The sequence below is a fragment of the Pelodiscus sinensis genome, chromosome 2, assembly GCF_052426305.1.
Source record: "Pelodiscus sinensis isolate ZL-2025 chromosome 2, ASM5242630v1, whole genome shotgun sequence".
In the NCBI taxonomy this organism is placed as follows: Eukaryota; Metazoa; Chordata; order Testudines; family Trionychidae; genus Pelodiscus; species Pelodiscus sinensis.
Genome location: NC_143053.1, coordinates 219,119,553 through 219,143,717, shown reverse-complemented (window position 1 = coordinate 219,143,717; position 24,165 = coordinate 219,119,553). Strand labels below are relative to the sequence as shown.

The window sequence follows — 24,165 nt, the reverse complement described above, 5'->3', positions numbered from 1 at the left end:
GTTCCTCATGTGGGCCTTACCATATGAGGAACTAGGAAGGGAGAGATTACATAACTGAATTCACCCACATCTGAAACAAAGGACAGATAATATAGTCTTTTACAACTCTTCAGTCTTCAAGGTGACAGTAATCACACTTGGGCTATGGCATAGCATAGTACTAATACATTTTTAGTTCCTTTAAAATAGTGTAAGTGGTATTTATAGTCTTATAAATATTGAACTGGCTTGTGTCAGAGAGCAATGATGGCCATCCTTTCCCAAAAAAGTCAACAAGAATTCTGTCTTTGACTTCAGAGGTGGCAGTCTCACGTTCTAAATATGTCTTAACGCATATTTATGCAATCTGTGTACCTTTTCCTCCACAGCACACTGAACTTTTCTCTTCATCCCTTTCTACAACTCTCCTTTCCTCTTCCCTAGAGAGAAGTCTTTAGAAGAAATGCTCCTCCCTCCCCCTGCTTTGCTTTATTGTTTAGGGGGTCCTAAACAATAAGGTTTAAACAGTTTCCTATAAGATTCTGAGCAGCTTCAATTCCTAGTTAAGCTGAGGTTGAGCTTGCTCAATACCGTGTAGGAACCACTGACAGATCAAATTCTGATTGCCTCACTCTCACTACTAGTCCCATTTTATGCAGGGAGATTGCTTGCATGAATAAAGTAATGATAATTCATCTTTATACTTTAGGGAATACTGGGTGTCAGACACAACAAAAGACACACCCATTGGTACTTATTATTAGCACCTTAATGATTTGATGACACACAAATACCTGAACTAGACAGTAGTTAATGTCTTCATACATATTCTACATTGTAAAATCTTGTTTAGTAACTTTGTGTAGCTTAACATTTGTTCCTTCAATACATAATCCAAGAATACAACACTGTACCAAGTGACATGGAAAAAAATTGCTCTGAAGCTACCAGCCATCTGTAACTTGCCTAGTTGAAAGAACAAATAAGGAAATTAAATGATATGACTACCTTCTAACCCTTTTCACTCTTATTATGCTCCCCCTCCCCCCAAGCTTTTTAGCAAAATTCAGTAAAATTTCCGGATTTTGCTGAATTGGCCTGGTTGTTTTCATTTCTACACTGAGGTTTATAATTTGTAATGCATCTTCTGCAATAAATTCCCAGGTCAGATTATTTGGGTCTCAAATCTCAGAAACCCACAGGCAATGCTGATTTTGTTCCAAGTTTTGGCTTTGCTGTGCACATTTGGTTCAAAATTAAAATTCAGACTACAGCTCAATGGGTATGACTGTGCAGCTGATGCATTTTTCATCAAGAACATCTGTGTATCTTGTGGCTAAGGGCTCAATCCTGCAAGGTGGTTGATAACTCTGGTCTGATAAAGTATAGCTTTAGGTATGATAAAGCAAAGCTTTAGACATATACTTGGCTTTAAGCATGACTTAAATGGAACAATTCGTGTGATTAAAGTTGAGCACATGCTCAAATACCTTGCTGGATGATGGCCAGAATGCTCAGCACCTTTCAGGACCAAGTCCAAACACTTTGGACTGGATGCAGTTCTCACCTCTATCACAGACTTCCTATGTGATCATGGCCAAGTCATTTAATCGCTACCTCAAAGCAAAGGCTGTCATATTGGAATAATACTTCCTGGCTGCGTCTAGACTGGCAAGTTTTTCCGCAAAAGCAAGTGCTTTTGCGGAAAAACTTGCCAGCTGTCTACACTGGCCGCTTTGAATTTGCGCAAGAACACTGACGATCTAATGTAAGATTGTCAGTGTTCTTCCGCAAATACAATGACTCTCCTGTTCGGGAAAAAGCCCTCTTGCACAAATGCTTTTGCTCAAGAGGGTCAGTGTAGACAGCTGAGAACCGTTTTGCACAAAAAAGCCCCGATGGTGAAAATGGCGATCGGGGCTTTCTTGTGCAAAACCGCGTCTAGATTGGCACGGACGCTTTTCCGCAAAAAGTGCTTTTGCACAAAAGCGTCCGTGCCAATCTAGACGCTCTTTTCCGCAAATGCTTTTAATGGAAAAACTTTTCCGTTAAAAGCATTTGCGGATAATCATGCCGGTCTAGACGTAGCCCCTTTGTCTACCAGACTTAAAGGCAGGGTCTATCTAATGATGCCTGTGTGCAGAGCACCTGACACAGTGGGATTCTAATCTTTGTTGGAACCTCCTGATGCTATTGTAATTATCTAAAACCCCCCACAAACAAAAACAAAATGGTGATGAACATAAAGTCTTATACTAATCTTTAAAGGACTATTAATGCTGAGTGTTCTGAAATAGCACACTATATAATCTTTCAAAAGAGCCATAATTAGTTAATAACACAGATTTTGTCCTACCACTTATTTTTAAAAGTGGTTAGAAAAAAATAATATACACTTTAAATTAGCCTTTTTCTGATCAACTCTGGATTTGTGTGGTCTGGATATGTATGCTTATTTTATTGCTCATTCAGTTAAAATGAGTTTCCGCTTTATGAAATAGCTCCAATAAAGTGGGAAGTTATTCCATGTGGAAAAAAAAATCACATGGAAACAGATTTAGTTACTTTCTTCTAAATGTTGTTCATTTAGATATATTACAAATATATAATATTTAATATATAAAATATATAATGGAAACTAAATGACAGATATTTTATCAGGGAGCTCTGTTACATTGTACTAATGCCAAATAACTAGTTTGTAGAATGTGCCATCATACTCTTCTGGTTCTACACTTCAGTCTGCATGTGATGCAAAATGTGATTTAAAGTGATTCTTGTGCTATCGGCTAGGATCTAATCCTGTGAGAACCTCAATACCTTCTGAAGGATATATACTTATGTGCTCTCTACTGTTTTATAATAGCTAGGGAGTATTATACAAACTTGACATAATAAAATAATAAGGTTTTGCTGCTAAACTAAAACTTCAAATGAAATGTCATTTTGTGTCTGTTAATACTCATTTAGGAAGAAGAACAAACAGTAATATAATGAACTTTGTCTCCCCATCACTGATCTGAGAGTTGAGGATGATCAAAACTTTACAGGATTGTGCCCTATATTTGAATGCTTTACATTTTCTTACAACTATTTGTCCTATTTGCACAATGAATATGAAGCTGTAATTCACTTGTTCTAAAAACACATATTATAATTATATGGGCTGGTCTTTTTCCTGGAAAACACAAACACACACACTCACTCTCTCCCTACCTCCTTTTCCAATTCAGTCATTCAGTAATTTGTCAGCTCAACCCTCATCTGAGATACTTCAGAGGAAAATAATTTCTAATTCACCAGGGAAAGTAATTTAATGTGAAATATTCTTTGGTATCTTTGTCTTTCCTTGAGATGGAAAGAGAGAACTCAGTTACAGTTTCAAAATAATTCTTCAGAAAATTTCAATCACTCTCCATCCCCTAAAAACAAAACAAACTAGAAATTGAAAAGTGTGTGTATGTGGGCCCAAACTTTTTGGGCTCCGGAGCCCTTTACATGCGTAAAAATTTATGCGGAGCCCCAGCAGTCCAGTAATTGTACGTGTTGTACCTATCAATGTTTCCAGCTTGTCAACCTTGCGGAGCCCCTGGAGAGGGCTCTGCAGAGCAAAGTTTGAGAAACACTGGTTTAGCAGCACCTTAAAGACGAATAACACATGTAGATAGGTTTATGAGCTTTTGTGTTGTGCCCACAAAAGCTAAAGATACCATCTACATGTTTGGCTAGTCTTTAAAGCGCTGCTAGACAATTCATTGTTTTTACTATATTTCTGAACAGCCGGTAGATGGCATCATAACCTAGCTTTGCTCTGTAATGCTGGTTTTACAAAACCTTCAGAGGGTTAGCCGAGTTAGTCTGTAACAGGAAAAACTTAAAGAACAACGAATGCTCTAGCAGCACCTTAAAAACTCATGATACCACCTCATGTTTTGTTAGTCTTTAAGGTGCTGCTATACAATTTGTTGTTTTTTAAAGTTTTTACTAGTTTTACAGTACCTCATGCATGGGAAAAAAGTAATAGGTATTATTTTTAGTTCTTTTCTTTAGATGTTCACACCATATAGGGATGAATGCCAAATAGCATCTGGCTTTTCCAATATAATTTTTTTTGGTAAAGATAGACTTCTTTGGAAAAGAATCCTTATATAAATTGTATAATGATTTGACTATCTGGTTTTTTGTTCTGCCTGACGTAGACATGAGATAGAGGATCACCTGGGCGTGTGGGGAAAAGCAGCTGGGCAGGAACAGCTCGGTTATTGTTGTTGGTTGTTTCCTAAAATAGGCTATGTCTCCATTACCAGGTTGAAATAATAAATCCCAAAACAACTATTTTGAAATAAGTTTATTCCTCTTCGCAAGCAGCAGTTATTATTTCGAAATAACAGGCTTGATAGTGTGGATGCTCACTGTGTTATTTCAAAATAAGGGGAGTTATTTTGACATGTCCATGGAGTCCTAGCCAACTCTCATTAAAATTAATGGGAGTCTTTCCACTGAATTCCACAGTAGGCCTGGTCAGAAAAAAAACACAGGACTTCATTAACCATGACCCAAAGGAGCTCAGAGTATAAATCAGACAGACACAAATCACCTCGTACAGACATATTTGATACACTGGAGGAAAGTAAATCTTTGGTTTAGCAATTTTGATCTTAGTTATTTCAGATTTTTAATAACTGTCCATTTCTTTGATTCGTGTTGAAAGGCTTCCTAGGAGAATCCTGTTTTATGAAAGGTTTTGGATGAAGAGACATGTTGCTTGGCGCACAAGAAAAGGTAAGAAGTTCATAGAAGTAGCACTGGTATGAAAGAAGTTGTGAAGCTAGAGAAAGCTAGACAGCAACAGGAGGGAGAGTAAGAAGAAACAAAGGCTGAAATACAGGCTGGTATAGAATCGAGCAGAACCTTGGAGGATGAGCAAAGTATAACTTGATATAAAAGAAACAGGAAACCAGTAGAGATATTTTACATGATTAGAGAGACATGAAGGAGAACACAATTACAACAAAACAGAAAAGAAAAGGAGACGTGGGAAGATCTTAGAGGCAATTCATTGTCAATGACCGAGGTGTGGACAAAGAGTTTTATTCATAGACATGTACAAGCTAGAATGTATTTTAGCAGAAGAAATGACATAGATGAGAGAAAACAGGAGTTGGTATGTGTGAGGGAGTGAGAGGAGGGCCTGGCAGTGCAGGGGCTAAACAAAGCCTTTTTGCCCAACTAGCCCTGCAACCGTTTACCTGCAGCAAATGCCAGGCCTGGAGGGAGGATAAAAGAGAGGAACCTGGCTCAGTTAGGGGCTCACCAGAAAAGAGACAGGAAATGGTGCTGCTGTCCACAGGACCTGAGCCAGAGCCATCTATTCGGTCAGTCACAGGAGCAAGTAAGATCCACATAGCACAAAGAGGGAGAACCTACAAGGAACCCTCACTGAGGAGGGGGAACTGGACTCTTGGGGCCATGCCCCAAGCTTAAGAACCAGACTCAGATAAGAATTCCTAGGCCCAGAGCCCCAGCAGCAGGGGCCTACACCACTTTGCCACAAGCTAACTCTGGGACCTAACCACTAGGGCTATGTCTACACTACAGAGGGTTTTTTGAAAAATGACCGTTTTTCCGAAAAAAATTCACTTACGTCCACACTGCAATCGCATTCTTTCGAAAAAACCCCAGAAAGAACAGAGGGGTTTTTCTGACATTGATAAACCTCTTTCTACAAGGAAGAAGCCTTTTTCCGAAAGAGCGCTTTCAGAAAAAGGCATATGTGGACGGGGAAGAGGGAGTTCTTTCGAAAGAAGAGGAAAAATATAGGTGCCCTGGTGGCCACTCCACTTATAGTAATCAAAGCTTAATTGTGAGATAGTGTCCAGTCAGTGTGGATGCTATCTTTCAAAAAAGCAGATCACTTTTTCAATGCACTTTGGCAGTGTAGATGCTCTCTTTCAGAAGAAGGTTTTTTGGAAGATCTCTTCCGAAAAAAGGTTCTTCCGAAAGAAGCCTGCAGTCTAGATGTAGCCTAAGATACCCCACTGCCCAGGAGACCTGGTCACAGTATGACACTGACGTTGTAAGCCAGGAAGACTGAGGGTTGCTCTGGTATTGGGGAATTGGGCTTGAGAACCCCACCATGAACTGTAAAGGGAAGGAAGTGGAAAAGAAAAGAGGAGTATGAGGGATGGGCAACCAGCAGATCCAGCTGTACAGTGAGCCAGGACATATAAGAACAGAAAGAGAATGAAACATACTGCCTCAGGAGGTTGGTGGAAGGTTTCCTTTCCCTGGAGGTTTTCAACAGGAGGATAGCTATCCATCTTTCTTGGATGGTTTAGAGCAGAGGTGGGCAATAATTTTTGGTGGGGGGCCATTCCAAGGTATTGGAAAGTGGTCAAGGGCCACACTTTTCTATGGAGGAGGTATAGGGTCTAGGATGGAGGCTGGGTACAGAAGAGTGCACAGGGAAAGGGACTGGGGTGAAGGAGATGGTGTGAGGCCTGAGAGGGAGTTTGAGTGAGAGAGGGGGGCTGTGACCTGAATCAGGGAAGTGGGGTGTGGGAGGGTGTTTGGTTGCAGGAGAGGATTATGGCCTGGGGGAAGGGCATTGGAGGGGGATACAGAACCTGGGAGGGGGTTGGGACTTGGGTCAGGGGAGTGCAGGTGGTTTGGATGGTGACCTGGGGGAGGGAGTTGGAGTGCAGGAGGGGCAGAGGTGCCAGAGCAGGCTCTGGCTAGGAGGCGTTTACCTAAGCATCTCCTGTCCAGCACTCCCAAGGCAGGCTGGGCTCCCTGCCTGCTGCAGAACCAATTCACTTAGAGCTGCAGACTATTCCCTCCATGTGGCTCTCAGCTCCTGGAGGGTGGGGGGAGAGGCTTGCACTGCCCCCAGTCCCCGGGCCAATCTCTCAGCTTCTATTGGCTGGTTGTTTCTAGCCAATAGGAGCTGAGAGATTGGCTGGGGTCAATTCCTCCAGAGCAAAGAGCCACTGGACTCCACTTTAAACCACGGCAGCCTGAGGGTCCCAACAAAATAGTTCACAGGCTGGATCCAGTGGCTTCGTGGGCTGGATCCAGCCTCCAGGCTGCATTTTGCCCAGCCCTGGTTTAGACACAACAAATCCTGTATCTTCACAGGGGGTTAGACTAGATGACCCTTGTGGTCCCTCTAACACTGTAGTTCTATGTTTTTTACTCCAACACAGTCCAGCCAGGCCCAATTATTGAGCACGGGTGAGGATGATGCTGGGGAAGGAGCTTCTGGTGAGAATGTAGTTTGCTTTGGAATTACAAGGTATGATCCCTCAAAGTAGCAGGACACATCTGTTGATTTATTTTTTACTTGTGAAATAACCAAGGGTATGTCTACACTGAAAAGTTAGTTCGAACTAACGGACGTTAGTTCGAACTAACTTTCCTAGGCGCTACACTAGCGCTCCGCTAGTTCGAATTTGAATCGAACTAGCGGAGCGCTTAGTTCGAACTAGGTAAACCTCATTTTACGAGGATTAAGCCTAGTTCGAACTAGCTAGTTCGAATTAAGGGGTGTGTAGCCCCTTAATTCGAACTAGTGGGAGGCTAGCCCTCCCCAGGTTTCCCTGGTGGCCACTCTGGCCAACACCAGGGAAACTCTATGCCCCCCTCCCGGCCCCGGACCCCTTAAAGGGGCACGGGCTGGCTACGGTGCCCGTGCCAGGTGCAAGCCTGCCAGCACCCAGCCAGCAGACCCTGCACCTGGCACGGCACAGAGCCACCCACCCGATGTCCCCCAGCCCACCCCCTCTTCCCGGGACCAGGCTGGCGGCTCCCGGGAGCTTGCCCTGGACCACAAGAGGCGGGCACCTTCCTGGGCTAGTGCGGACTAGGCACTAGGCACAGGAAAGTGGCCGTCTAGGGCAGGAGAGCTGCCAGCCTGGCCACCCAGGAGCAGGTGTGCATGAAAATCAAGGGGGTCCACTGAGACCCCCGACCCTGAGCCCTGAGCTTACAATGGCCGTCCTGGGTCAGACCTAAGGTCCATCTAGCCCAGTAGCCTGTCTGCCGACAGCGGCCAACCCTAGAGACCCTGGAGGGGATGGACCGAAGACAGTGACCAAGCCATTTGTCTCGTGCCATCCCTCTCCAGCCTTCCACAAACTTTGGGCTGGGACACCACTCCTACCCCCTGGCTAAGACTACACCATGGACCCAACCTCCATGACTTGATCTCACTTCCCTTTAAACTCTGTTCTAGTTGTAGCCTTCACAGCCTCCTGCAGCAAGGAGTTCCGCAGGTTAACTATTTGCTTTGTGAAGAACAACTTTCTCTTACTAGTTTCAAGCCTGCTACCCATTCCTTTCCTTTGGTGTCCTCTAGTCCTTCTTTATGGGAACTCAGGAAGAACTTTTCTGAATGCACCCTCTCCACCCAACCCCCTGCTTTTAGAGACCTCTATTCTGTCCCCCCTCCGTCTCCTCTTTTCTAAGCTGAACAGTCCCAGTCTCTGTAGCCTCTCTTCATCTGGGACTTGTTCCCAACCCCTGATCATGTTAGTTGCCCTCCCCTCTCCCAGCCTCTCTCTTCGCCTCTCCCACCTCCTTTTCCCAGTCTCCCCCAGTTTTGTTCAATAAAGACAGATTCCATTTTTGAACACAATTTGTCCTTTATTTTGTACATCAAGAAAGGGGGCTAGGGAAGGGTAAGTGGAAGGAGGTGAGGGAGGAATGGGGTACGCGCCCCCGATGGAGAGGACTGGGCTGGCTCTGCGGGCTTCTGGGGGTGGAAGCTCTCCTGCAGCCCCCCAATTGCCCTCTCTCCCCAGATGGCAGCCTGCGGCAAGTGCAGCCGGGCTGATGGCCGAGTGGTGTGATGTGCCCAGTATGGGCACTCCGGGCACTCCAAGCCAGGACTGGTTTTCAAGTGGGGCACCCCTTAGAACTGTCTGTCTGGGGTGGGGTTCGGGACCCTTTAAGCGCAGCCCTCGGCTAGCCTGAGACAGCATCTCCACGCTCTAAGTCCTCCTCTGATGCCCTGCCGGCACTGCTTCCGGCCATCCTTAAGCCCTGTTCAGAGTCCACTCAATGTGGACTTGCTAGTTCGAATTAGCAAAACGCTAATTCGAACTAGTTTTTAGTTCTAGACGCGTTAGTTCGAATTAGCTTAGTTCGAATTAACTAATTCGAACTAAGTTAGTTCGAACTAGCGCTGTAGTGTAGACGTACCCCAAGAGAGGTAGAGTTGCTATCTACTTTTAATTCCCCTTTAGAGTGCAGCAAAGAGGATCAGGTGGAGCAGTTTACGTGCACCAGGATGTTTTGTGAATCCTCCATAAAGATCTTGATGACACTTTAATGGAGGTCCTCAGCTGAAGGTTTCTGGGGAAGGCTGTCTTATTTCTTCCACTGAGGTAGAATACTTTCCCATGCCACTCAGTAAGTATTTTAGGAAGCACCATTGCAATTCACATGCTGGCAGCATATGGCATCAGGACGCAACCAGCAGCCGCATTCCATTTTTGTTACTCTTCGCAGTGAGATAGGAGCCAACATCACCACTGCCCATGGAAAATGGTACCTGTATTCAGTTCCATTGTGCTATAGCAATATAGTCATGCCTGCAAGCTATTATGCCATCATTTCCCCAACCTTCCCCCACTCCAAGAGCCATATTTTCCATGGCTGGTATTGGCACTGTGTTGTGTCAGTCCCATGGAGAAGTGAGAATGTGACGACTGTCTCTTTGGGGATCAAGAGGAATGCGTTCAGTAACCTAAAATGTGATTTCTGTCACGACTACACTAACAATGGCACCTCGGTGTGGTATCTGCAGCTGCTGCCACTATGGCCCTCAGGGTCTTTCCCTCCAACCCACAGGATGCTTGAGCCAGAGGAGCAGAGAGAAGAGGACTTGAGATGACATTCTAGGAGATCCTACAAGGCTGGCATTGGTGAACAACACCAGGGTCTGGAGGGCAATAATTTTGATGGAAGGCACGCCAAGAATTTGGTAAGTAGTTGAGGGCCGTACTCTTCCATTATATTAATGGAGGAGGTGCGGAGATCTGGGATGGAAATTGAGTGCAGAAGGTAGGTTGGGGTAAGGGACTAGGGTGTGGGATCTGAGAGGGAGTTTGAATGAAGGAGGGGATTGTGACTTGGCACAGTGGACTGGGATGCAGGGTCTGGGAGGGGAGTGTTACCTGAGGTAGGGGTCTAGGGGTTCAGGTTGTGATCTGGAACAGGGGATCGGACTGCAGAATCTGGGAAGGGTCTGGGTGCAGGAGAGGATTCTGGCCTGGAGGAGGGGTGTAGGAGGAGGGAGTACAGGCTCGGGGGGGGGGGGGGTCAGGGGAGCTGTAACCTGGGGCAGAAATGCAGGAGCAGATGCAGAGATCTGAGTTGTGACCTGAGATTAGGGAGCCAGGTCTGAGAGGTTGAGACCTGAGGAGGGATATACAAGGAGATGCAGTGTCTGGGAAGGTGTATGGGGGCTGGAGCAGGGGTGTAGAAGGTTTGGGTTACATGGGGTAGGTGTGTAGGAGGAGAGCAGAGGGTTGGAGGGAGCAAGGAGATGAAGTGCCAGAGGTAGACTCTGGCTGGGAGACCTTACCTGGGTGGCTCCCAGCCAACAGCGCAGCAGACTCCTTAGCCAGGGTCCCTGCTTTCCATGCCCGTGTATGTACTCAGGGCCGCTGCATGTGTCATGTTTGCTGCTGTGAGCTCAGGGAAGGAGGTAGGAGGGGCATGTCACATGCTGTCTGTCTGCAAACAGGGAACTGCTACTGGCTGGAAACCGGCCAATGGGAGCTACAGGGGGCAGGGACAGCATGAGAAGCCTCTGGCTCCCTTCCCTGGGCTCTCAGCATTGAGAGATGTGCACATGGCCCCATAGCCAGATTTAGTGAGCACCAAATAGGGGAGGGGCAGGCAGTTAGCTAGCTGAAACTCTCATGGGCCAGATCTGGTGTCTTGGTGGGCCAGATTTGGCCCATGGATCATATTTTGCCCAGCCCTGGTCTGGAGGATCAGCCTTGCAGACAGCAGGGAGAAAGAAAGAGTGGAGAGGAGAGAGGCCCGAGAGTTCAAGCAGGAAAATGAATGGGAGATGCAGCAGGATATACTGGGGCTTCTCAGGCAGCAGACATGATGCAGACTCTGGTTGACGCACAGGGTTTACAATTCCATGCTTGCCTTCGTCTGTAGCCCAAAGAGATCTCAACACAGTGCCTCAACATTCCACATGGCATCGGGGGTCTGTGTTGTATCCCACCGCTGTGCTCCAAAGGGGTTGGGGTTGGTCTTGCTTTGAGCAGGGGGCTGGATTCTATGACCTCGGAGGTCTCTTCCAACCCTATGAAAGGACATTAAAGACAATCACAGTTGCATATATGCTGCCCTGTGAAAACTGTGTTTGACGTATGTGCACTTGAAATGCAAATGTGTATTCTTTCCCCCCTTTCATTAAATTTTAAAAGATTTTTAAAATTGCCTGGTTCATGTTACCAAATAAAAGTCTGCCTTTTGGATTAAGATTCATCATTGTTAGTTAACAACACATGCTATCTGATGCTTAGCAGGTCTGACACACACCAATTTCTTGGTATGTCATTTTGTCATGAGGAGTAACGGTAGTTCGGAATAGGAAGCCTAATCCGGGACACGGAGTCCGCACTAGCGGACATTTAAAAATAGTAGTGCCTGGCAATATTCAAATGAAGCCCGGGAAATTCAAATCCTGGGCTTCATTTGCAACTCCGGTTGCCTACATTACCACCCTAGTTCAAACTAGGGTGGTAGAGTAGACATACCCATAGTAGGTTGCAAGAGGCTCTGATTATGCTTGACACCCGTGTGGAGCGTACTCCCTTGCACATCAGGGCAAAATTTGGCTCAGCCCTTTCTGAATAAACACATTTTTGTTGAGGAATTCACCTGCCTTGGTTGGCATTGGCAGTCTTTCCCCCCTCCATGCCCTAAGACAAAATGCTCTTTCCCTAGAAATAAATCCTGTCTTATCTCAATTCCTGGTCAGGTTCCTGCATATGTTTGTAGGAGAAAGAAAGAGCCTGAAGCATGGACCTGGTGCTTGAACCAAAGTAAGCAAGTTATACTATGAGAAATAGGCAGGCTGTGTCAAAAACAGATGCTTGCCCGAAGTCAGTGTCTCTCGGCACTAGAACTGCTAGCACTGCTTAAAGCACATGAAATATATAAATACATTCCACCAGGACAGTACAAAGACACCCAGCTGAGTACATAATAAAATAGTTTGAAACAACAAGAGTGAAAGCATAAGAATGGGTAGTGAATACTTTGGAGCAAAGTATATGGGGAGATACCAAATGTGTCATTAATGTGTAAGATGATATGTAAGGTGTGTATCATAGGGTATGTCTACACTACCCTCCTAATTCGAAATAGGAGGGTAATGTAGGCATACCGCACTTGCAAATGAAGCCCGGGATTTGAATTTCCCGGGCTTCATTTGCATAAGCCGGGCGCCGCCATTTTTAAATCCCGGCTGGTTCGAACTCCGTGCCGCGCAAATGAAGCCCGGAAAATTCAAATCCCGGGCTTCATTTGCAAGTGCGGTATGCCTACATTACCCTCCTATTTCGAATTAGGAGGGTAGTGTAGACATACCCATAGATTGTTTATCTCGGTCCATAAATGGGGTAACTCGATTTACCTCTTTGGCTGGCATAGGGGGCAATAGTAAAATACACAATTGATTGAGCTGGGTCCATTGTCACAGGTACAAACGCATAAGAGCTCAAAGGCCATCTGGCTACTGACAACTATTAATGTACTTCATTGGACAATAAACTTGGTCGGGTGCCTTCATATCTTATCTGAATCTGTGGTCTTTGGGGGCTCTTATGAAGTCTGTCATACTAGCTACCTGCACAGAGCTGGCATAATATATTAAGGGAGCAAACAGAAACGTACACAGTCAAGCGTTTATCATCACTGATGGAGCAGGAGACCTGTCAGAATACCACACCAGTAAATCCTGAATTTACTACATCGCTGTCCTGACCTACTACATTGGTGACCCCAACCTCTGATCTGGTAAGTAAGTGAGCTGTCCACTGTAGGACTCACATCTAACATAACAGAAAACCACAAGTTAAGGAACCCTCTCATTCTTTCCCTAAAAATCCCTAGAGTGTAATAAGGTATGGCCATGCTGAATTACAAGCAAAAGAGGTCTATATGAATTTATACAATATAGCAGAAGCAAGCAGAAGTAATCCCTGACTGCTTCTCATAATGAGATGCTTGGTTTGTGATGGAATGTCTGAAGCCTGAATAATTTTATCAAAGGGAAAAAGATATTCATGGGTATGCAAGTTAGACAATCGATCTGACTAAATACACTTAAACTAAATTCTCTTCCAGCAGCTAGATAAAGAGAGTGAGTAATTTTATATGACATACATATTGAATGGTAGTATCATTCTGAATGCATCTTTCTTCAGGTATTTTGCCATGTGTGTTTTAATCAATTACCTTCGTGGATTTTGGAAAACAAAGGAATAATGCAGTTTAAAAAGCAGCCTAATATATAAATATATGATACCCATCGATAGTAAAATGATTTTTTATATAAATGAATCTATTTCAAATTACACATGGCTGTGTTACAACTGAAAATACAATATATTCGTTTTTTTTATTAGTGCATAATTGTAAAACAGTTCCTCTCTTGGACCCACCCAACCTCCCTATCTTCAGCTGATTGCCAGCTCTAGCCCAGGGGAAGCTGCTGGTGGCTGTCTGGCTACTCTCGGAGTGTGGGTGGGTCTCAAATCCACAATATAAATGAGGAGGATAGGAACTGTTTTACGACTGTCCACTAATAGAAAATATGATAGACATAGATATATTTTTTTTAATTCACCTACAACCAAGAGACTGATATTTGACTAAACTGGATAGAGGAGAACAAAACAAATGTGAGGGATCAAAGACTTATACACACATCACAACCAATTATTGGCCAATTTACCTGTCAGTAAATGATGTTCTTTCCTATGCCGTTTCTCTCAGTAAAAAAATCCAGATCTCTGAGTTTGACAAAGCTGATAAATCTTAATACAGACAACACACAGGTATTCCATTCTCCACATCTCTGCTTTTTATCAGGAGAACACTAAAGCTGCCTAGAGGCTCTTTAAAAATATGAAATATAGGCCTTAATAGGTGTGATTAGGTGTGCTTAACGTTGTCTGAATCATAACACAGTACTGAGAAAGCTGCAAATCTTACTGCCTCAGACTGTACCCAAAAATACACAAGACCTAGCTAAAAGTCAAGTAATTTTCTCTGCACTTTCAGAGTTGTGAAACTGGAGTTTTAAAAGTATCAAGCACTATTTTAATCCAGTGAACTGCACATTGAGGTTACATCTACACAGCAGCACCGAAATAACTGACGTTATTTTGAAATAAAGTGTGCGTCTACACAGCAAGCCATTATTTTGAAATAATATGGAGATGGAGGACTTCTTACTCTGACTCCTGTAACCCTCATTTCATAAGGACGAAGGGAGGTCGAAGGAAGAGTGTTCTTCCTTCAATTTCCTGCTGTGTAGCCAGTGCCAAAACCCAAATTAAGCTATTATGCAATTGATGTAGCTGAAGTTGCATATCTTAATTTCAACTTTTGCCCTCCAGTGTAGACATGCCCTGAATCAGAAATGATTCCACAAGACCAGAAGTCTAAGGCCTACTTAAAGCACTGGACGGAGAGGCAGGAAATCTATTAAAACTAGATCAATGACTTGCTCTGGGATGGTGGCCAAATCACCTAAGCCCACATTTTCAAGTTCCCTGTGCACCAAAGAACAATTCCTTTGTGGGTTCCTGCTTTGACTATTAGCAGATTCATGTCAACTTGTGCTTAATATTCAGTAATACTATAATAATGGATATAATAAAAGTGCCTAAAATGCGTGCGCGCGCGCGCGCGCACACACACACACACACACATATATAATATTTTCTACTTGTCAAAAGACAAGGAGGTTGGTGAAAGCAAGTGAGTAAACATGTTTGAATTATGATTCTCCTAAATTATTTTCATCTATACATAGACTACAGAACTATGGGGTGGTGGAATATTTGGAATGTCTACCGGTAGGGCATTGCTAGACATATCCATGAAATAGTTAGCTGACTATAAACTTGCATCCAGATAACTACACTCAGAGCTCATTCAAAACCAGTCACTTTGAACAATACACACTGAATTAAAACTTTATTCAGCCATGGAAACATACTATTGGCTTGATTCTCTTTGCACTTACACTAGAGGCTGTGTCTAGACTGGCAAGTTTTTCCACAAAATCATCTGCTTTTGCGGAAAAACTTGCCAGCTGTCTACAATGGCCACTTGAATTTCCGCAAAAGCACTGACGATCTCATATAAGATTGTCAGTGCTTTTGCGGAAATACTATGCTGCTCCCGTTCGGGAAAAAGTCTTTTTCCAAAAAACTTTTGTGCAAAAGGGCCAGTGTAGACAGCAGAGATTTGTTTTCCGCAAAAAAGCCCCGATCGCGAAAATGGCGATCGGGGCTATTTTGCAGAAAAGCGCATCTAGACTGGCCACCGACGCTTTTCCGCAAAAAAGTGCTTTTGCGGAAAAGCGTCCTGCCAATCTAGACATGCTTTTCCGAAAATGTTTTTAACGGAAAACTTTTCCGTTAAAAGCATTTCCGGAAAATCATGCCAGTGTAGACGTAGCCTAGGGTAATAGTGGAGTTACTCTTGCTTCTGTATTGATGCAATTGAGAGGAAAATCACACCTATTCTGCTTTATTGCCTACTGCTTTCTGGAATGCACATGAATAGATTAAATCAAACTACAGGCTACCTACAGTTGTGGAAAGGCTTCAGTGGGTTTCTTGGCTCTCCATCACAAAGTATAAAGTTGCAGAGGAAGAGGGAGAACAAGTGGGAATTATTAAAAGAGAAATAGCTCAAGCAAGAGTTTTGTCTGCCAAAACAAGCAGAACACATGATCAGGATCAAAGACACAATGGATATAGTCCAGAACTGATTTTACATTACATTCATTTTATCTGCATTCTTGCTTGCACAATCCTGTGAACTGTCATATTTTGATAAAATACTATTTAAAAAAATTAATAGCATGCACTTTTATCAGTAACTTAGACCTTCTGAAATAAAATATACTAATTCTTCTTTCCCTCTTGCTTTTTTCTTTGTCTTTGACAGAACCTGGAAGGACTCATCCATTTTTTCTCTCATTAGGTCCTGCATGACAATCACATTGCACCCATAAAACATGTGCTTAACTTCAAGATACTTTGGATTCAGGGTAAACTGAGGGGCAAAGATCCAATTTTGCTGTAACTTCTATAAAAAGTGATCACCACATTGAAAATATTACCAACACTGTTTTGAAAAGAACCTGCAAACTGAATATTCCTCTTTCTAGAGACTTAAGGAAGGACTGATATTAGCACTTAAATGTAAACTTGGTCAGATTAATAACAAAGTAAACATGACATTTGGTCACCTAATATTTGAACTGAGTCTTTAGGCACCGTTTAGCCATCTCAAGACAACCGAGATTCTCTGACTGTCCTTGTTTTCTATTCATTTTAAGATTCTGTCTCGAATGGATTAAGAGCAGCGCCTTCTCAATTCAGCAATACCTTCAATGATCCTCCTTCCCTGTTTTTGTCCGCTAGAGTCCTTCTGTAGTTTTCAAAATTTGATTTGAAACTTCCTTGTGCAGCTCTGTTCACTTTGACCATTTTGGCATCCTTTTCTCACTTTTTCCCTTTTGGATTTTGCTCTTTATCTCCTGTTTCTCAGATTGGCTCAGTTTTCATTCCCCCCCCCTTTCCTCCCTCCCATGACTCCGATTCTTTCTAACTTATTGTTGCAACCTGTGTACTGTGTTCCAGATGCTTTTTGATGGGCAACACTCCTGAATAAATACAAATAATTCTTTTGCTACTTGCAAACAGAAGAGCTGGGGAAGTAACTGTTGATGAAGAAAAGCCCCAAGCAAAAGGATAGCAGGCAGCTTAGCAAATAGTTTCTGAAAAGCTTGTGTGAACAAATGCTGCTATACCTATGAAATAAAAAACCCTCGATGAGGATGTTTTGTGTATTCCTGAGCCTTGCAGCAATTGTATGTGTCCACACAGCAACATCATTCTTGACAATCCATATTGGTATGTACACACACAGCTTATCTGAAAACTGTGCTTGTACTAATGCAGATTGGAACATCTTATAAACCAGCACTGCTGTCCAGTTACTATTGCTGAAAGCAAGGACTTTGGAATCACCTGCAAATGTGAGGCACCTCACAAAGAAACACAGTGAAGGGGGAAGACAAATTGAACCAGCTGAACCCTGCAATCCTTTTGGCTTGCTAACCCACTGGGGAGAATCACTGAAGAATGAACTGGTCCAACAGGCTTAACTAAAGATTTATCAACAGATGTTGCAATCAGATCACACTACAAGGGTCATTTCTTGTAAAGTTTCCCAGGCAGCCTAGACTTCAACTTCTTGGTATTGCTTAATGTAATACACATTTTTCACATCTTTTAACCTAATATAGGCAGTGCCCATAAAGGAAACTCTTGATTAAAGCATGTAGAAGAGGAATATTTTGTTACACAAATGAAATATTTAGCAAACTAACCTGCAAAGATTTCTGCTACCAGGCTGATAGCATGAATGAAATCCCTGGTGGTGAAGAGTGTACAGTGTCAGTGAAAAGGTGGCTAGGATAAGTCTTTTTTACCTTTCCTTAGTTCCTCAATGTCAGGCCAGTCTTCTTACCAGCTAGCTTAACTCCCAGGCAGTTTAAGAGCACAGCCATCTGACTGGCTAAAGAGCACAATTGGCTGAGGAAATCAGCAGTCTTCTTCCTAAGACCAGCTGCAATTCGTCAAAATATTTGCCTGTGGATTAATTCGTTTCTGCTTTGCCTTTGTGCCTTGTCTCAGTCTTGCTCCTGCCTCAGCCCAGCTCCTATGTTCCCTATTCCAGGTAAATCATCTGTTCTGACCTTTGCTTTGGATTTCTGGCTCTGATTCTAGCTTGACCCTGGGTTTTGGCATCTGGCTTCTTATTTTGACCCTTGCTTCCGTTTCCCTGCTCTACATGCCTGCTCTAACCACTAGACATGAGTCCTTCTCTGACAGCCAGGCAGGACTGCCCAAGTCCAGGTTTCTAACACTGTGTACTGGTCTGGTCAGCTGAGGGCAGCTCTAAATTATGGTGGTTGCCAATGGCTCTGAGGGGGGTCAGTGCTGCAAGAGAAATCTTGGTAATGCCCATTTCTCAACCCTTTATATTTCAATGAGGCTCACTGCCATTGGAGCTTTATATTTCAAGGAGCTTACTGCTCCTTAAGTTACTGACATGCTGGTTTTTAGACTACTTTGCACTGGAGTCACACCACAAGGCGGAGTATTGCAGAACTCTGGAATTATTCTGGAATTTAGGAAGCAGCAGGGTTAAATAAATTCTTATTTGAAATTCTTGACGTTTTCTCTGAATATATTTTCTAAAACAGATCAGCAACACTTGCAAATATTTTTCATGTATGGAAAAGCTATTTGAAATGTGTAATTTCCATAAATAGTGTGATATCCTGCAGAAGAGAAATGAATAATAAGGAATACTTTTGGACCCCAACAGCCAAAATCATAGCAGAGCTTCACATAAAAATAGCAGGAATTATAATACACTGGATCAAATGGGATCATCTGCTAAAAACTACTTGATAAAAGATTGCAATACACAAGCCACCTGTTATTTCAAAATATTTTTCGAAATAACGGAGTGTGCTATTTTGCCATTCCGGTAATCCTCGTTGCACGAGGAATAAGGAATGGCTTGAAATAGTGTGTTATTTCAAAATCTGGCACTGTGTAGACACACCAAATTTCAAAATAAGCTACTTCGAAATAGATTCAAAATAAGGTATCTTATTTCGAGTTTAGGGTGCTGTGTAGATGCACCACAAGTTCCTAGAGGTCTAGCTAAATTACATTATGTATTAGAGAGGTTGTTTGCTGGGGAGCAAAATAGTTGCTGGCGTCACTGGAACTAGTATATTCTGAAGGTGTTGTCCTGTAATATAGCAACAAGTAAGGCTGAAGACAGGGCTGTTCATACTTACTTATTAATTAAGCAGTAACAACATTAATAAAGTATTTATGACAATAACTCAGATTTTTACTTTCTCCTGCTTCACCTTGTTAAGGCTACATCTAAACTACAGCTTCTTCCTGACTTACGAACCAGTTACGGACCAAGCAATCGGTCGTAACTCGGTTCGTTCGTAAGTCAGACCCCATTGAGTTATACGTGACCACGCTGTTGGTAAGTGCGGATCACATTCGTAACTCAGGGTCCGCCATTTATGACAGTTTTGGTTGTAACTGCAAATGGTCGTAAGTCGACTGTTCAGAATTCGGGGACCGGCTGTACCCAGTTTGGTTGATAAAACTTATGTCGACACCGAAAAGCTGAAAAAACAAAAATGGCCGGAGGGTGTTAACACTTGCTCCCTTTGTGGACAGATCATGTCCACAGTGGGAACACTTTCATTGATAGTATGACCAATGCACTGTGGGTACATAGCCCACAGTGCCATGTTGTAGGAAGGCAGAGGTGATCCTTGTGCATCTGGGGATTCCATTAGAGTTTTTCCACAGCCGCCTCAGCTGCTGGGAGTAGCATCTAAATTACTTTGTGAACTCTTTGAGCTGAGGAATGAGTCACAAAGATGTCTGTACATACAAACGAGAGTTTTCATTTCAGCCATCTGACATTCTCCAGTATCATTCATTATTTCATTCATTGTTTCTTTATGACAACTGTATTCATAGCCTCTAAGCCACCCTTCCCCTCCAGCACAGTTTAATTTCAAAAACTTTCTTCAACCAAAAGCATCATCTCTGCCATAATCTTACACATGTAAGTGGAAAAAATACACGGAATTAAACCAGGAATGAGCCTGTTAGAGACCAAGAGTTATGTAAAATAGATAATAGAAACTATGGTGGCTTCCCTCTGAAGATAGATACCAGTGAATAATGGTGCTAACGCGATAGAGATGTATAAAAACACCACATGATAGTTCCTATATACATGTACTAAAAGAACAGAATACATAAGACATAGTGCTGATTTGGGTTTCTTCTGCTCTTGGTAATTTTGTGGCAGCTCTAAGTCCTACAGGACTGTACTCTGAAAGTTAGGTCTCTATAATATCAGGTGCAATATTCTTATTATTCCAATTCACTCTTATTTGCAATGCAATGTTAAAAAAAACTGTAATGGCCCAGTCCTGTAGTTAGTACACGTGCAAAACTCTCGTTGAAGTTAATGGAAGTTTTGTTCAGACCCTTTATTATGGCAGTTGTGTATAAATAGCCAGTAAGTCTCCCATGCTGGAATTGATCTGAAGCTGTTTCTTACATGCTCTGTACCACTAAGAAGATTTTCAACTAGCTCTAAGGGTATGTCTACACTGCAATGTCTACTCCATGTCTTTTGAACGTGTCTGCTATTGTGAAATATAGCGGATGCACTATTTCAGCATCCTTTGTAAACCTTGTTGCACAAGGGATAAGGGATGTCTCAAAATAGTGTTTTATTTCAAAATTTGGTGCTGTGTAGATGTTCCAAATTTCAAAATAGCCTATTTCGAAAAAGAATAAAAATAAGATACGCAATCTCATATCTTAGCTTGTATCTTAGTTCGAGCTAAGGGTGCAATTCATGCACATTTTAAATCCAGTCTTACAGTTAATTTTGAGATGGATTTTGGTGTTTAAAGACCTCTGGCTTCACTTTCTCAATGAGAGCAGGATTTTCCAGGGTGTTTAAATAATTAGTTGGCTGAAACTTTTCCTGTTGAAAAATGAGGCTTCACTGAAAACAATGAATTTCTGTAGGAAAATATCACTTTTGTTGGGGTTTTTTTTGTTCTATTTTTGTTGGGGAAATTGAAATTTTATTCCAGTTTTGAAAAAACAAAAGAATTTGAAAATTTTGCCTCCCCCATATTCCTTACCTCTACTTTTTAGTCAGTGAGTACGATAACAGGAATAATGTTCAAGGATCTCCTCCCACACTTTTTCATTTTTTCCTGTTTTCCTTCTCCTCCCACCCCTTCTAACTTTTCAGAGCTTCTCCAACGTGGTTACTTTTGAAAATTTAGAATTTCACTTTTTTGCTTGACACTGGAAAGTTTTGAAAAGTTAGAGTGGAAAAAAGGCAGTGTGTGTGTGAATAGGACTGGATGATTCCTGGGCATTATATGTTTTATTGCATTAAGTCATAAACAAGAAAAAAAGAAGAGAAAGTTTATGTGTGAGGAGGAATACCCTAAAATGGGGAAAAGTTAGTTTTCAATAGCCAAAATGAAATTGAAATAAAAATCATGTCATCCAGAAAATTTCCTGAAAAATCAAATGAAAAAATTAACATGAAACAATGTTTTTTTCCTACCATTTCTAATAGAGATTATCTATTGGAGCTTCTTTCTCCCTCCATTTTGTCCCAAGACAATCTTAAAATGATCCAAGAAAAGATTTTTGGGTAAACAAAGAGTTGGTTGAGAATGTACAGATCTGTAATATCATACTTTAAATTGTCAATTCTTCTGTAATGCTCCTGTTTTAAGTGAGCTACTTTAGCTACTTCTGTAATGCTCCTGTTTTAAGTGAGCTACGTGTCCTCTGTGTTCTAAGGGAAGTAATTGGAACATTCTGTCTGGCCCACTGCTATACAAACATGTTAAGTACTTTTCACTCTGGAAGAAGAATGTACTAGTGAACTTGATATCACATAAACTATTGAAATATTTTGGTGCACTAAGTGTACTTTTTTAGTTATTACAATTTCATGCTGTTCTGAATCATTATTATCAACATATGCAGGAACTTTGGAAAGGCCATATCTTAAAAAAATAAAAATAAAAACAATTTACAGCCTCCGTGAAATGTGTTTTATAAAAGAACAACAGTTCAAAAAAATGTGCTGTGCTTTGAGTGACATTTTATATGATTGCAGGTTTGCAGAGAATACGAAATTTCCACATATCAAAGATAAGAATAGTTCTGACAGCCTCTGGTACCAGTCATCATTAAGGAAAAATTATTTTCCTTCTGCAACAGTGGAGACACTTGTTTATCAACCTATAGCAATATACATTTTAAATAATAATACATTAATATTGGAAAGCTGATTTCTGATCATATAAACAATGAACTCCATATTTGAATCTGCAAAAAGGAAAAAAGGAATTTGCAGTATCTAGTTGTACTTTCTACAACTGATGAGTTATAACTACAGGAAACTCAAATATCACGTGGAGTGTCTCTGCTTTGATTGCTCAAATCCAAAACAAAATTTCTGGCATTATAGTTACAAAGAAACTGCGAAACTGCTTTTCAGTCTGATCAATTGTATTTTATTTAACAACAGCAGCGTTTCTGGATACTTTACTTCCTTCATTTAAATATGAGAAATATCTTTAAAATCCTGAAAAACTTGGGGTAAGATAGAGAGAGAGAGAGAGAGAGAGAGAGAGAGAGAGAGAGAGAGAGAGAGAGAGAGAGAGAGAGAGTGTGTGTGTGTGTGTGTGTGTGTGTGTGTGTGTGTGGCGGGGGGAGGGAGGGGGTTAAACTATGAATTCTGTAACAGACCTGATAATTTCCTGTCCACTGTGATTTTTAGCTGACAAAGTCACAACAAATCTCTTTGCATCACCTGGGAAATGTCATGAACAGAGAAGAAAGATACAGGAGCATCCCTGTGTATGTCAAGCAGGGGGACTGTCGGGGCAAGCTCCTACGGGACACTTGAGAAGTTTAGTTCACGGCTATCTGAGTAGCGCAGTCCTGGCAAAAACATAACTTGCCTGGGCTCACCCCGAGAGGGGGGGCGGTGAGCAATGCTGCGAGCCGCCCCCCTCCGATGGAGCCGTGGCAGGCGAGGGGACACCGGAGAAACTTGCTTAAAAAGCTTACCTGCCCCTCCCACAAGTTTCGGCGCGGAATGCGCGCAGGAGGCAAATCAGCGCCCCCCTTCCAGCCGCCGGGTCGCGTCGCTGCAGAGCCGCGCCTCGCAGCCCCTGAGCGGAGTGGAAGAGCTGTGGGACGGGCGCGAGCCTCCCAGGCATTTATCAACCAGCTGGCGGGGGAAGGGGGGGGACGGATTTTGCAAGAGGTCCCCAGTGAGGAGGGAGAGTTTCCCGGCAGAGCCCCCGGGAAAAGCCCGCGGTTTGCAGGGCGCTGAGGTCACAGGTGCCGCGCGCCAGAGGCCTGGCGGGGCTCCCGCCGCGGGGGCGCCAGCAGCTGCACGCGCCAGGGGCACAGCGCTGCCGGAGCCCCGGCCAGGGGGGCAGCGCGTTGCTCTGGCTGATGGCGGCTGCTCGGCAGCGCGGGGGCGCCAGGGGCGGAGCGGCCCTGAAAGTGGCCGAATTGGTGCCAAGGCGGAGGCTCTGCCTGAGCCCACAGCAGGGCAAGTGCAGCAGTGCCCTCGAAACTCCCTGGGCCCTACCCACAGCGCCCCTGCACCAGGCACAGCGGGGGGGACGTGAGCCTTTAAAAATAAGGGTGGGCGGAGAGGATGGTTTGGAGAGGCCACTCCAGGCCTTGCCCTTTTTGGGGGCGGGGGAGGGAACTAGGGTGGCTCCCTCAACCATCCTATGGACAGGTGCCAGGCAGTGTCCCCTTTACATTTTTCCATCCATGTGCAGAATAAATTTTATATGTGCACCAAGGTATGTGCAGATGTGCACCACCAGTAGAAACATGCTGTTGGCTATAAGTGCTCTGGTAATTAACTGGATGGCATTTGAATCTCTCCTGGGTGCCTGCCCAAGTGCTCTGCTTACCAGGAACCTGATTCCAGCATGGCCCAAGGGGTAATCTGAAGGGCAGAGTTGGCGGAGGTTGGCAGGGTTGGCTCCCCCCATACACACTCACCAAGGTAGTGAGAGCTGGAGCGGCCCAGCAGCCTATTCAGCCCCACCTTGCTACCCTCTCCCGGACCACTGTGGTTACCTTCACTGTGGCATTTCTGCAGAGAAGCAGTGCACAGCAGGCTGGATGAGGGCAGCAGGCTGGAGAGGAGCAGGTTGCTGGGTACCTCCAGCTCCCGCTGTGGTGAGTGTGGGAAGGGGGCTGACCC

General features: G+C 43.4%; 1 protein-coding gene across 2 annotated transcripts in view; it reads right to left on the bottom strand.

The window, feature by feature from the left end:
* Window positions 1-23,156, bottom strand: part of STEAP4 (STEAP4 metalloreductase) — a 36,076-nt gene extending 12,920 nt beyond the window's left edge. Inside the window, exons 1-2 of one of the 2 annotated variants that reach the window (XM_075922412.2) lie at window positions 23,001-23,133; window positions 11,149-11,308 (exon numbers count right to left, since the gene is read on the bottom strand). The gene's annotated coding sequence lies outside the window, so the exon portion shown is untranslated. Of the gene's footprint in view, window positions 1-11,148; window positions 11,309-23,000 lie in introns of both variants that reach the window. The other variant, XM_006134110.5, reaches the window with a different exon arrangement.
* Between the last annotated feature and the right edge of the window lie 1,009 nt (window positions 23,157-24,165).